General features: G+C 45.3%; 1 protein-coding gene across 2 annotated transcripts in view; it reads left to right on the plus strand.

Annotated features, from left to right (window-relative positions):
- The first annotated feature begins 4,084 nt into the window (after window positions 1-4,084).
- The window catches only part of SLC23A2 (solute carrier family 23 member 2), a 155,246-nt gene continuing 143,812 nt past the window's right edge, over window positions 4,085-15,518 (plus strand). Inside the window, exons 1-2 of one of the 2 annotated variants that reach the window (XM_060186733.1) lie at window positions 4,085-4,164; window positions 14,925-15,030. The gene's annotated coding sequence lies outside the window, so the exon portion shown is untranslated. The remainder of the gene's footprint in view (window positions 4,165-14,924; window positions 15,031-15,518) is intronic. The other variant, XM_007539560.3, reaches the window with a different exon arrangement.

The raw sequence follows: 15,518 nt of genomic DNA on the forward strand, positions 1-15,518 counted from the left end.
ACCACTATCCATACCTTCTCATTGCCTTGCTCTCTTTTCCCTTATAAGGAGATACTGGTCTCATTGGCTAGCTTGGCTACTTCCCCTGCACAGCTACCCCTTTATAAACTTGTAACTAAGACAATAAAGCGTTCCCACTTCAGCCACAGTACCCTGAAGAGGTTTGTTGTATCGTCCACTGTCATGGTACGCTGGAAAGACCTCTCAGTGAACTCACCCCTGCCATTACTGGTCCGATATTCCCCACTCTTTGTCTAGGCTCTGGTGGTCAACAGGCCAGACTGTGAAGTGGGAGCCAGGCTGGCTTATTCCCCTAAGGAACCCGACAAATTGTTATGCAAAAAGACTTTTCTGTGTGAGGCACCAGAGATCCCAGGTTCAACACCCCCCCCCCCCTCACACACACACACACACCACCAGGGTTAAGCAGTGCTTTGGTAACTGGGGAAAAAAATTTCCAGAAGAAAGAAGTCAATGGAATATTACAGAGCCATTAGAGAAGATAGAAACTGTCAACAGGCAATGGGCCTTGACTATTAAAAGGTCAGTGTTGACGTCTGACAAATTAGTGGGTCATGACTCTATGACTCTTCCTAAGAGTGATGAGGGAAATAGGAAAGGAAGGTTTTCTTTCTTTCTCTTTCTCCCTTTCTTTCTTTCTGAATAGAAAAACAAAAACAGGGAGTTGGGCGGTAGTGCAACGGGTTAAGCGCATGTGGCACAAAGCCCAAGGACCAGCATAAGGATCCCAGTTCAAGCCCCCGGCTCCCCACCTGCAGGGGAGTCACTTCACAAGCGGTGAAGCAGGTCTGCAGGTGTCTGTCTTTCTCTCCCCCTCTCTGTCTCCCCTCCTTTCTCCATTTCTCTCTGTCCTATCCAACAACAATGACATCAATAACAACAACAATAAAAAGGCAACAAAAAGGAAAAAAAAGGAAATAAATAAAGAAAAACAAACAAACAAATCAGTAAAATGCCCAGGGAGTGAGAGGAAGACACCAAAGATCCAACAGTTATAGCTGGGGTGCCATGGGCACTGGCACTAGGAATCCGCAGCTCCTGGTGGCCATTTTCCCCACTTTATTGGATAAGGACAGAGAGAAATTGAGAGGGGTGGGGGAGATGGAGAGTGACAAAGATAGACACTTGCAGACCTGCTTTACCAATTGTGAAGCAACACCACCTGCAAGTAGGGAAGCCAGGGACTCAAAACTCAGATCCTTGTGGTGGGCCACTGCCCCGCTGGCTTCTCTCTCTCTCTTCCTCTCTCTCGTTTCTGGGGTTATCGCTGGAGTTTCACTGCTCCTGGAGGTCATTTTGTCCAGTTTTTTTTTTTTTTTTTTTTTTTTTTGCCTCTAGGGCTTCTGCTGGGGGTCTGTGCCTGCATTATCAGTCCACTGCTCCTGGAGGCTATTTTTCCTATTTTGCTGCACTTCTTATTTATTTTTTAAAAAGTTATATTTGTTTATTTTCCCTTTTGTTGCCTTGCTATTTTTATCGTTGCTATTGCTGTTGTTGCTGGATAGGACAGAGAGAAATCGAGAGAGCAGGGGAAGACAAGGCGGGAGAAAGACATCTGTTGACCTGCTTCACCTCTTGTGAAGTTACCTCACTGCAGGTGGTAAGCTGGAGGCTCAAACTAGGACCCTGCACTAGCCCTTGAACTTTGTACTGTGTGAATTTTTTTTTCTTTAATTCATGAGAAATATAGGAGGAGAGAGAAAGAACTAGATGTTCTCTGGTACATGTGCTGTCAGGGATTGAACTCAGGACCTCATGCTTGAGCATCCAAAGCCCTATCCACTGCGTCACCTCCCAGACCACATACTGTGTGAACTTAACCCAGTGTGCTACTGCCCGGCCCCTGCTCCTCTTTTTTCTTTTTTTTAAAATTATTTTTATTTATTGGATAGAGACAGCCAGAAATCGAGAGGGAAGGGGAGATAGAGAGGGAGAGAGACAGAGAGACACCTGCAGTCCTGCTTCACCACTCACAGAGCTTTGCTCCTGCAGGTGGGGACTGGGGGCTTGAACCCAGGTCCTTGCACACTGTAACATGTGCATTCAACCAGGTGCGCCAGTGCCCGACCCCACTCCTCTTTTCTTTATTGAAGAGCTAACATCATATTCCTGGCTAGAAGGAGCCCCCTACCCCATGTCTTCCCCCACCTGCCCCCTGCCAAAAAAAAAAGTTAGATGAAAAGAAAAAAAAAGCCGTAGCTGATGTGGAAGCATGTGGGAATATTATATGTACACTTGGTGTGACATTTTCTCTTGGTGCTGGTCATAGAATCTTTATCTCCTGTTTTTGACATCTTTAATGGGGATTAAAACACTTAACTAGGGGCCAGGTGGTAGCATACCTGGTAAAGTGAGCTTATTATAATGCTAAAAAACATGGGTTCAAGGCCTCAGACTCTGCCTCTGAGTGGAAATTTCATGAACAGTGCTACAGGTATCTTCCTCTTTCCTTATCTCCCCCCTATCAATATCTCTGTCTCTATCCAGAAAATAAATAAATAAAAACCTAGCTAGCCTTTAAATGTGTACTGAATTTTACAAACCAACTCCTGTAGTAAGAAAAACTATTAGAAAAGTAAATGAGAGTAGTCTGGGAGGTGGTGCAGTGGATAAAGCATTGGACTCTCAAGCATGAGGTCCTGAGTTCAATCCCCAGCAGCACATGTACCAGATGATGTCTGACTTTCTCTCTCCTCCTATGTTTCTTATTAGTAAATAAGTAAATAAATAAAATCTTTTTTAAAAAAGAAAAGTAATGAGATTGCATATTATTAAACCTCAAAGACCACATAGCACACTTCCTATTTTATAAAATTCTTGGAATTCTCATACACACCACACACAATACACACACACATACACACACACATACACACACACACACACACACACACACACACTTCCACTGATAAATACAATACTTCTAACATTGAGTCCCTTGGACTGTAAAACAGGCATACAAGGCTGACTAAAAACAGCTCCTCCCATGTGAGGTCAGGAACTGCTGACAATTCTTTAGACCCCTCAAGAGTTGCTTGTAGAACTAGTCAATTATGTAGTTGTAACAGCAACCACAGTAGTGGTTTCAAGGTGGAAGGTGCAGTGGAAGTGCTATAACTATTACTTTTTGGTTTTTGTTTGTTTTGGCCATGTATCCAGATAGTCTTTTACAGCAGTTGGCTCGCTCTGTCTGATCCCCAGACAGAAGCAGCAGCAAGTACACTTGTCTGAAATGCAAAGTCAAAAGATTCACTTCCCGAGAGCCTCTATCCCTTAAAACAGCGGGTAGAGCCAGTCTATTTATCGCTGTATCACTTAAAGAAAAGGTCTAAGTGAGGCTACCTGGAGTTGAAGATTAAGGTCCAGGAATTTACCCTGCAGCCTTGCTGCTCAGCCGTCCTTACCCAAAAGCATTACCCGGGAGCTGTTTAGAAACCCAGAATCTCGGGCTGCACCTCAGACCCACTGTGTTAAAACCTGCAACTAAACACGGTCCCTGGCGCTTTCGAGTCTGGGAATCCTCGGGTCTCGGTGACCGCGTCTGCGTAATGTAATGAGAACCTCTTCTCCAGTAAGTTCAAAGAGCTTGATGGCCTCGCTGGAGCAATGCTGAAATTGCCTTAAAACATCCACCCCACTAAGCCCAATACACCTCCAACGGCTCAGCATCCCCGAGCGATGACTGGGCTGTGTCAGGCGGGCTGGAAGCGGGGGCGCGGAGAGACCCGAGAGCTCGCGGCCCGCGCTCAGTGTTCCAGGTGGGCTCCCGGGAGCAGGTGTGACCGCAGAGACAAAACGGGGTCGGGTCCCAATGCTGGGGAGGGCAAGAGAAGGGTCGTGGAGGAGGGGGGAAAGCAACAACCCAGCCGGGGGGGCTGCTGATGGACAGCGGGGGTTGTCTGGCCCCGCATTCTAGCGGGTGAGAGGGACCTGCCCCTCCTTCGCGGAGAGGTCGGAGGGCGGGGGTCGAGGGAGGTGGGTCCCAGTCCGGCGAGGGGGCGGGCGGCTCCGCGGCTCCCCGCCCCCGGCCCGCCCCTTCGCGGCGCCATTTTACAGGCGGCTGTCGCGGGGACCAGAGGCAGCTGCAGGCACTGCGGCTCGGAGCAGCGGGGCCGGGACCGGAGCCCTGCGGACAGAAGCCAGGTAGGAGCCGGGCCGCCTCGCCCTCCGCCCGGCCCGCGGGCCGCACCTGCCCGCTTGGGTCCCCGCGCGCCCGCCGCGCCCACGAGGCCGGCCTGGCACGGCCCCCGCGCGCTGTCACCGGCCCCGAGGCGCGGCCTGCGCGCCCCCTTCCCGGGGCGCTCGCGGCCCCCGGGGCGCTCACCCCTGCCCGCTCGCCCGCCGGCTCGCCCGCCCTCCGCGGGAGCCGCTGCCGCCGGGGCCCTCAGGCCGTGCTGCGGGGAGGCAGGCGCGCTTTCCCCGGACCCGACTCGCCCCCGCCGCCTCCTCGGGGCCCTGCGCCCGCGCGTGCTAGGGTCGGTCTCCCCTCGCCCCTAGCTGGAGGTGCGTGTCGGCATGCCCGCACCCCCACCTCCCCGGAATTCAAGGCCGGCCAGAGGGTCGGTGCGGGAGGAGGGTTTGTGCTTTTACATTTTTTTGCTTGCTTCTCTCCTACAAAGGCTGCGCCAAGTAATTTTAGAAGCCTCCACTCCTGACTCCAGGGCCTTTCTCTCTGACCTGACCCCAGGGGGTCGGGGGGGGGGCTGTCCCCCTTGTTGCTCCCTTACTGGAAAAAGAAATTGACATTTTCTAGTGTGACTGCTTTAAGGGTTACAGCGTTTTTTTTTTTATTTTTTAAATTTTTTTATTTCTTTGACTCTAGATGTCCCCTTGGATGTGGAGCTGACAGGAAATCGGCCTACAGGCTGGGGGTGGGGGGGGCGTTAAGCATGACTGATGGGAAATTCGTGATTGTCAGGGCAAATGGTAAATGAGGGCAATTGCAGGTGGAAGAATGTCACCCGTAAGATTCTGCGTCTAGGCATTAACAGTAGCTGTTAAATTAATTGTAGTGCAGGGAGAGAAGAGGGGGAAGATGCTGTCCCTGTTGCCATTTAGGTCACCCGTTTCTAAAGAAGGCCTGGGATGTGAGAGGACGTGGGACCCAGAGTCCTGAGACTGTCTGGCTTGAGCTGTCATTAATTGGCCATGTGACCTCCGGCTGCCAGTTTCTTCCTCTCTGAAAGCTGGAGGCTAGAATCTGGTGACTGGAGCAGTATTTATTTATTTATTTAACGTTTGAATACTGTTGTGATGGCCTTACCTTTGCTAGTTGTCATTTTGTGGTTCACTTTTGCACCTGCCTTTTTTGTTCAGTTTTGCACATGACTTTGCTTACCTGGCCCCTGGAAGCATTTTAGTGTGAGATTTGTAATTTGTAAATTCAGCTTATTTTCTATGTACTTTTATGGCTGACTATCAGTGTTGATTTATTTATTTTACCAGAACACTGCTTAATTCTGATTTAAGGTGGTGCTGGCCTTTGAACTTGGGATCTTGGTGCCTCAGGCAAGAGAGTCTATTTTCATAACCCTTATGCTATATCTCCCCCCCCCACAACTACAGAGAATGAAAGAGGGTGGGGGTAAATATAAATAGCATGATGGTTATGCAAAGAGACTCTGATGCCTGAGACTCCAAGGTCCCAGGTTCAATCCTCCATACTACTATAAGCCAGAGCAGAGTAGTGCTCTGGTAAAAAAAAAAAAAAGTGGAAGAGACCACAGCATTGAAGCTTTCTTCAGTGCAGAGGAATGGAGCCTGGTGGTGGTGCAGCCAGTTGAGTGCACACATTACCATACCAAAGGTTAAGCCTCTGGTCCCCATCTTCAGGGGGAAAGCTTCATGAGCAGTGAAACCGTATTGCAGGTGTCTCTCTTTCTCTCTCTGCCTTCCCTCTAGATTTATCTCTGCCTCTATCCAATAAGTAGCAATAAAAAAATACATCAGTGCAGAGGGGGTTCAAATTTGTGTTGAGCACATGGCAAAAGCAGCACACTTTCCAAGTGAGTTGTTTTGCTGTCCTTCAGGGTCACTTGTGAACCTATCACTCCTGTTCACTACTGGTGAAAACACCCCAAAATTAACACTCATCCAAAAAAATTCTTTTATATCTCTCTTTCTCTCTGTCTCTTTTTTTCCCAGAGCACTGCTCAGCTTTGGCTGATGTTGGTGCAGAGGATTGAAACTGTGACTTTGGAGTCTCAGGCATGAGTGTCTTTGCATAACCCAAATTAAATGCTTTTTTTTTTTTTTTGCTTCCAGGGTTATCACTGGGGCTTGGGGAATCCATTGCTCCTGGAGGCTATTTTTTTTCCCCTTCTGTTGCCCTTGTTTAATTGTTGTTGTTGTTACTATTATTGCTGTCCTTGGATAGGACAGAGATGGGGAAGAGATAGTCACCTGCAGACCTGCTTCATCCCCCCCCCCCTGTGAAGTGATCCCCCCCTGCAGTTGGGGAGCTGGAGGCTTGGACTGGGATCCTTACACCCGACCCCCTGTTAAAAAAACTTTCTTATTGAGAGAGAACCAGAGCATCACTTTGACATATTTGATGCTGGCGCTTGGAACTTGCAACCTCAAGCTTGGGAGTCAAACACTTTTTTTTTTTATTAAAACTTTTAAAAAAGATTTTATTTGTTTATTCCCTTTTGTTGCTCTTGTTGTTTAATTGCTGTAGTTATTGTTATTCATGTCATTGTTGTTGGATAGGACAGAGAGAAATGGAGAGAGGAGGGGAAGGCAGAGAGGGGGAGAGAAAGATAGACGCCTGCAGACCTGCTTCACCACCTATGAAGCAACTCCCCTGCAGGTGGGGAACCAGGGGCTTGAACCGGGATCCTTATGCTGGTCCTTGTGCTTCGCGCCACGTGCGCTTAACCTGCTGTGCTACCACCTGACTCCTAGACACTTTTATTTATTTATTTTTTATGGCACCACCTCCCAGGTTGCTTCATCCAAAAGTTTATTATTTTACTTAACTGTTTTTTACTAGAGCACAGCTCAGCTTTGGTTTATGCTGGTGTGGGGGATTGATGTGGAACTTGGGAGCCTCAGGCATGACAGTCTCTGCGTAACCATTATGCTATCTTTACCTCACCCAGAATTTTAGTAACTTTCGGGTATCAGCTTTTTTTTTTAAAATAATTTATTTATTTATTCATGAGAAAGATAGGAGGAGAGAAAGAACCAGCCATCACTCTGGTACATGTGCTGCCGGGGATCGAACTCAGGACCTCATGCTTGAGAGCTTAGTGCCTTAGCCACTGTGCCACCTCCCGGACCACTTCAGCTTTTTTCAGAGGCCTGATAAACATGTGCAGAACAAGCCCTTATGCCATCTCTCAGTTAATAGGAGGTGAATGAATGTGTCTGGTCATTGGACAGCATTGTGCCATATCTGCTTCCTAAACTATTTACCTTTGTCAAAATGGTGGCTGGCTTCTTTCTTTGTATACCAGAGCATTTCTCCTGGTTTTTTTTTATTGCAGTGGGGAAGCAATTTTGTTCCTCTTTTATTTTTTTCTTTCTTTAAAAAAATTATTTATTTGTTTATTTATTTTGCCTCCAGGGTTATTGCTGGGGCTTGGTGCCTGCACTACAAATCCGTTGCTCCTGGAAGCTATTTTTTCCCTTTTGTTGCCCTTGTTGTTTATTGCTGTTATTGCTATTACTGTTGTTGTCGTTATTGTTGGATAGGACAGAGAGAAGTCAAGAGAGGACGGGAAGACAGAGGTGGAGAGAAAGATAGACACCTGCAGACCTGCTTCACCACTTGTGAAGCAGACCCCCGACACACACCTGCAGGTGGGGAGCCAGGGGCTCGAACCAGAATCCTTATCTTAAGCTGGTCCTTGGCTTTGCACCGTGTGCGTTTAACCCGCTGCGCTACCTGGCCCCCCCAAAATATTTACTTTCTTTTTTTTTTTAAAATGATTTTATTTATTTATTAATGAGAAACGTGGGAGGAGAGAGAAAGAGCCAGACATCACTCTGGTACATGTGCTGCCGGGGTTTGAACTCAGGACCTCATTCTTGAGAGTTCAATGCTTTATCCACTGTGCCACCTCCCAGACCACAAAATATTTATTTTCTTTATGAGCAAGAGAATCACAGCATTACCATGGCATAAGTGATACAGGAATCAAACTTACAACCTCACTGCTTACAAGTCAGGTGTTCCACCTGCTGCTGCAAGCTGTACTGATCTCTCCTCCTTTTTCTCTTTCTCTTTCTCACTCTTTATCATGGGGCTTCACTGCTTCAGACCAACTTTTTTCATATAGAAAGACAGAGACAAAGGGAAGGAGACCATAGCATCAAAGCTTCTTTCAGTACACTGGGGGACCAGCTCCAAGCTGGGCCATGTAGATTGACAAAGTATTAGCTCACTATTAAAGTGATATATCTATCGTTTTACCACCAGGGCTATTGCTGGGACTCAGTGTCTGCACAACTCCCAGCAGCCATCTCTCTCTTTTTTTTAAATTGCATTTCTCTTTTGATAGAGGGTAAGGCAGAGACAGTGAGATAGAATGTGACAGACACAGAGAAGGGAAGAAACTTGAAGTACCACTGCACTGCTTGTGAAGCTTCCCCTTTGCATGCAGGAACCAGGGACTGAAACCCAGGTCCTCACACTCGGTAATGAGAGTACTCCACTTGGTGTGCCACCAGCAGGGTCTCTCCCACCTTTTTATGTTAATTTTATATTTTATTTATTTATTTAGGATAGAGACAGAAGTTGAGAAGAAGGGAGATAGAGAGACACACACACACACCTGCAGTACTGCTTTACTGCTTATGAAACTTCTCCCCTGTAGGATGGGAGCAGGGGCTTGAACCTGGGTCCTTGTGCACTGTAATGTCTGCATTCAACCAAGTCTGCCACCACCCAGCCCCAATTAATTTTTTTTAGAAGATAGGTATTTAAAGAACTTAACTCCTGTGGTCCGGGAGGTGGTGCAGTGAATAAAGCATTGGATTCTCAAGCATGAGGTCCCAAGTTCATCCCCAGGCAGCAAGCACATGTACCAAAGTGATATCTGGTTCTTTCCCTCTCTCCTATCTTTCTCACTGATAAATAAATAAAATATTAAGGGAAAAAAAAAAAAACAACTTCCCTTCTCTCCTTTCTGTCTGGACCGCAACTACTTCAAGTCAACTTTTTCCATGGACAGAGAGAGATAAACAGAGAACACTGAAACTTCCTTCAGTGAGATGGGGATTGTGCCAATGACAACAAATTTATTTGTGAGACAGACGTAGAGCATCACTCTTGCACATGCAGTTCTGGGGATTGAACTTGGGATCTCATGGTGAATTCAACTCTAGTCCCTGTGCCACCCCCTGGGTATTGAAGACCTTTCCATATTGGCAGTTTTTTTCCCTTCTTTTCTTTGCGTATGGCAGTTGGTGCTCTCTTCTTTTTTCCTTCTATTTATAGAACATTATTTTGTTGCATATTCTAGGTTGTTGGCTCTTGAGGCTTTCTTGAAGCTTATAATATATATATATATATATGTATATATATATATATATATACACACACACACACACATATATGTATATGTTAATGAGATATAGGAGAGAGAAAGAACCAGAGCATCACTCTGGTACATGTGCTGTTGGGGTCTGAACTCAGGACCTCATGCTTGAGAATTCAATGCTTTATCTAGTATACTACCTCAGGGACCACAAAACATATTTTCTTTCTTTCTTTCTTTCTCTCTCTCTCTCTCTCTCTCTCTGTCTCTCTCTCTCTCCCCTCAGCGCTGGCTTATGGTGGTGCAGAGGATTGAACCTGGGACTTTTTTGAGCTTCAAGCATGACAGTCTCTTTGCATAACCATTATGCTATCTATCCCTGCGTAATACTTTCCTTCCTTCCTTCCTTCCTTCCTTCCTTCCTTCCTTCCTTCCTTCCTTCTTTCCTTCCTTCCATCTTTCCTTTCTTCTATTTTTATTTGATAAAGACAGCCAGAAATTGAGAGGAAAGGGGGAGGAGATACAGAGGAAGAGAGACAGAGAGACACCTGCAGCACTGCTTCGCCACTTACAAAGCTTCCCCCCCTGCAGGTGGGGACCAGGGGCTTGAACCTGGGTCTTTACACATTATAATATGTGCGCTCAACCAGGTGCCCCACCACTTAGTCCCTCAATAGTTTTCTTTCATAGACCATTCATACATTTAATACATTTGAGTGTCTACTATGTGCCAATGGTATTTCTAGCACTCTGGGTTCTGTGTGGAGATTCCCTGTTCTCCTAAAGCTCACATTCTAGTCAGGAGGCCGATGGTGAAACTGGCAAGATTAGGGTGCCATGAGGGCAGGGAAGGTCAGGACTCACCTGGAGAAAGAATCAGGGTGATGGGTTAGTTGTGAGAAATGGTCAGATGCTGAGGTGGGAGGAGGGCATTACTGATGAGCTCAGGGTAGCGGATAAGAGGGTAGAATGAAAGTGGCCATTCACTGAGATGCTTCAGGAATTGTTACAGGGTTTCTATTCTTTTCTAGTGTTTTATTTATTAGATACATACATCACCACCACCTCCTTCCCAGCACTGCTCAGCTCTGGTTTGCGTGGTTTGTGGTGGTGTTGGTGATGGAACCAGGGAGGGACGTAGAGCCTCAGGCAGGAATGTCTTCTGCATAACCACTATCCTGTTTTCCTAGTCCTCTTCTGGGTTTCCTTAAGTTGTTTTGGCTATTCCATACACTTAACTGTAGTGATAAAGGAGGGTTAGATGATTTGTGGACAGTCCTTCTGCTTGAACTTCTCATTGTCCTTTGTAATTATTCTCGCCTCTGGCCTTAGGCAAGCCCCTAACTTCAGGTCTAGGCCTCTTAAGTTTCTCTGAAAATGTACTCCTTGAAGGAATTCATTCCCTCAGTCATTAATCATTTCTTGAACTACTTCAGTGGGTTTACATGTTAGGCAGGCCTGAAATCTAAAGATAGCACAAAAGGTAGAAATCTGAATTCATCAAATGTGATCCATGACAAGTCCCTAAATCCCAGGAAGTGTGGTAGGCACAATTTGCATATACATATATATATAGACACACACACACACACACACACACATATTATTATTTTTTTTACAAATATTGAGTAGCCAACTACTCAGATGTTGAACACAGTGGACAGTATAATTTCACAGAAGTTCATATTTAGGACTTAAATCAAGTGCTCTTAGTGCCATTGAATTTTTTTTTCTTTAAAATATTTTATTTAATGAGAGAGAGAGAGAGAACACACACCCACAGCACTGCTCAGTTCAGGTTTATGGTAGTGCTGGGGTTTGAATCTGGAATCTCAGAGCCTCAGGCATGAAAGTTTTTTGCATACCCATTATGCTGTCTACCCCCATCCCCCAGTACCTTTCAATCATTCAGCAACATTAATCACAGCTCACAGCTTCTTCCTGTTGGCCATCATCTTAAATTTTCTTTTTCCTTCCTATTTCACCTCGGGCTTCATGCAGGCTGATACTCAGATAAAGGCAGAGAGGTGGAGAGTGGGTGTAGTGGGTGGGGGGGAGGATTGGGGAGGTAGATGATGAAACTACAGGATAAGTGAGCTGTCTTGCAGCCCTCTAGCTTCTCTGTAGCCTCCATGGATTCTTTGGTGTTCTGCAGTGCTCACCCAGACTCTCTATTCAATGGTTAGAAAGGTCTTCATTCATTATTATTACTTTTTTAAAAACTCAGGTTTATAGTGGTATGGGGGATTGAACCTGGGACTTTGGAGCCTCAGTAACCATTATGCTACCTATCCCCGCCATCATTCATGATTCTTTATCATAGTTTTTCCCAAAGCAGCTGATTCTTCAGCTCTCTTGTGTTGGTTGCTCGGAGACATCTCTCAGTGGTAAAAATTTACTCAACTAGATGGTCACTTCTCTCATATATGTCCCTTAAGTCCTCCCCTTTTTTTTTTTTTGGTCCATTGATGGGGTTTCGCTGCTCTGGGCAGACTTTAATAGACAGATAGGCAGACACCATAGCACCACAGATTCCTTCAGTGTGGTGGGGACTGGGCTTGAATCTGGATTGTGCACATTGCCAGAACACCACACTATCCAAGTGAGCTATTTTTATTTGATTTTATTTTTCTAATAAACAAATAAAATCTAAAAAAAAAAAGGATTGGGGGAGGGATAGGAGGTAGTGGAAACAGCATTTTAGGAGGAGGGAATAGTGGGGCCACTCCTTGGTGCACCAGGTTGAGCACCTATACTATTGACACACTCTGCGAGGATCCAGGTTCAATTCCCTGATGCCTGCCTGGAGGGGTGGGGGGAAGCTTTACAAGTGGCAAGTGGTGAAGCAGTGCTGCAGGTATCTCTCATTATTTCTTCTCTCTTTCTCTCTCTCTGAGATTTTATTTATTCATGAGAAAGATAGGAGAAAGAACCAGACATTCTGTCATGTGCTGCCAGGGATTGAACTTGGGACCTCACACTTGAGAGACTTTATTTACCACTGTGCCACCTTCTGAGCCACTGTTTCTTCTTCAGTATCTCTCCTTGGCTTTTGATTTCTTTCTTCTTCTTCTTCTTCTTCTTCTTCTTCTTCTTCTTCTTCTTCTTCTTCTTCTTCTTCTTCTTCTTTTTCTTCTTCTTCTTCTTTTTCTTTTTTTTTTTTGTTTTGTAATTTTCATTTACTTACTGGGTAGAGATAGTCAGAAATTGAGAGGGAAGGCAGAGATAGAGAAGTAGAGAGATACCTGCAACCCTGCTTCACCACTCACGAAGCTTTCCTCCTGCAGGTGGGAACTGAGGGCATGTGTCCTTTGTATGATGTACACTCAGCCAGGTGCACCACCACCCAGCCCCTTGCTTAAGAAAATTTTTATTTATTACCAGAGTGCTGCTCAGCTCTGGCTTATGGTGGTGTGGGGGATTGAACCTAGGACGTTGGAGCCTCAGGAATTAGAATCTGTTTGCATAATCATTATACTATCTCCCTCTTAAAAATCCTTCTTTAAAGGAGGAAGGATCAGCATAAGCTGATTTGGAGAGGTGTATGAGAGGGGTTGAGTGTCTCAGGTCAGTTTAAGGGAGTTTGAGGATGTCGAAGGCAAAGATGCTTTGGTATTTATGGTGAGGCTTGAATCTTGTCTGGAAGATCTTTGAGAGGCTCCCAGAAGAGGAGTGACTTTCGCAATTTGCACTACAGGGAACTCCAGGACAGCCTGGGGGTGGGGGTGAGCACAAGAACAGGCCTTTCCTTTTTCTTGTCTTCCTCTTCTCCTGCCTGCTTATTTCTGGCTACAGAGCCTCCCTCTCTGCACCCCAGCTTGGGATCCTTTGCTCCTCCAGTTAGTTCCGCCATCTGTTCCTGCAGGGACCTTCTTCAACCTCTACCCCAACACATCCACCTTTCTGTTCTAGCACACACTCAACCACCAGCTTCATGGAGTTAAGCCTGAAGTAACCTTTTCATTCTAGACCATCACTTCATCACAGAGACCCTGGCTGATCTTCACTCTGCCTCTGATGGGAAGTAGTGCTGCAGTGTTACTTCTCATACACCCCACTGGATTGGGGTTTCATCCTCAAATTTGGTTTGACTTTCTTGCCTCCACCTCAGTGCAGGCTAAAATCCTTTGCTGTCTCTGAGGCAAGTCACTTTCTGTTGTTCTCACTCCTATCCCCCCACCCACCCGCAATTTCTCTCTGTCCTATCAAAGAAAAAGGGGAAACAAACAAAAAGATGCCAGGAGCAGTGGCACTGAGGCCCAGCCATAAACCTGGAGGCTAAATAAATAAATAAATATAAAAAAAACTAGATCTCAAACTTGAGTGTATCACTCAGAAAGTTCTGGGTGGCACCTGGTAATCTGCATTTCTAGCCATTTCCCAGGTGATAAGGGTGCTGCCGATAGAGGAACCATCAACGCCTAGCTTTGTAAATTAATTTTTCTTTAAAAGAACATTTTATTTTGGTGAGAGATAGATTGATCCAGACTAGAGCACTGCTCAGCTCTGGCTTATGGTGGTGCTGGGGCTTGAACCTGGGACTTCAGAATCTCAGGCAAGAAAGTCTTTTGCATAACCATTATGTTGTCTTCCCCACCCCTGTAAAGAAATTATTTTGGGAACTTAAACATACCCTTCCAAGAGACTATATGACTTGCAAACCCAGTAGATTTACCATCTGGCCCCTCATGGAAATTTTTGCTTTTTCCTGCTCTTTGCTTCACAGTTAATGTCTGATCAGTACTGAAGCTTTTTCTGAATACATATTTTGTTATCAACAGCACTTTATACTTAACCCTTTTAAACATTATCCCACCATCTAGTGTGCCATAGGTGCTCCTATGAAACATGGACTGCAGACAAGACATAGATGTCCCTATATTTCCTTCCCTTCTTTTCCCTTGCCCTTCCTTCTTTCTTCTCTTTTTCTTTCTTTCTTTCCCTCTCTGTCTCCTTTCCTCTCTCCCTCTTTCCCTTTCTTTCTTCTTTTCTTATTTATTATTTAACCAGAGAAAGAGAGTGAGTGAGTGCAAGACCTAGTGATATATTCTGCTCTATTATATGTGGTGTTGGGAGTTGAATCTATATGTTGTATCTGCAATAAACTACCTTCTGTGCTGAACCATTTCCCAGCCACTCATTACTATTTTTTTCCTTTCTCTCTTCATTTGTATATATATAATTTTACCAGAGCTGTGGTGGTGCTGGGGAACTGAACTTGAGGCCTTTGGTTATCTCAGGCATGAAAGTATTGGCATAACCATTATGCTGTCTCCCCAATGTGCTCATCAGTCTGGTCTTAGCTTTTCTTTTCTCTTTTCTCTTTTTTCTTTTCTTTTTTTTTAAATAAGAGACTTGCCTGAGGTCTAAGGCACTTTTCTGTTATGATGTTTTGTCTTTTTATCTTTATATTTTTAGATAGAGATAGAGAGGAAGCAGAGAAGGTGACCACAGTTTCCTTCAATGCAGCAGGGACTGGGCTTAAACCTGGGTTGTGCACATCATCAAGCAGCACACTACCCAAGTGAGTTATTTTGCCTGCCCAGTCTTCAGTTTCTCTGTCATTCTGAGGTCTGCACCAGGGCCTCATACATCTCATACATGTAAGGGATGTAACTTCCTGCCATCTGACTACCCTGCCCTGTGTGTGTGTGTGTGTGTGTGTGTGTGTGTGTGTGTGTGTGTGAAGGACGGACTATAACCTAATTTATATATTAAGAGTATGGTATGAAGTAAGGGCTTTTTTTAATCAGATTTTTTTTTCTTTACTAGGGGATTAATATTTTATTTTATTTTTATTATTATTTTTTTTACCAGAGCACTGCTCAACTCTGGCTTATGGTGGTTCAGGGAATTGAACCTGGGACTTTGGAGCCTCAGGCATGAGAGTCTGTTTGCATAACCATTATGCTGTCTACCCCTACCTAGGACTATTTTTTTTTTCCCATTATATTTATTCCAACATTTAACTCAGCTCTATTAATTTAAGAATAACAACACTTGTTATGAGAT

This window comes from Erinaceus europaeus, chromosome 1 (genome assembly GCF_950295315.1).
Source record: "Erinaceus europaeus chromosome 1, mEriEur2.1, whole genome shotgun sequence".
NCBI classification, from domain to species: domain Eukaryota; kingdom Metazoa; phylum Chordata; class Mammalia; order Eulipotyphla; family Erinaceidae; genus Erinaceus; species Erinaceus europaeus.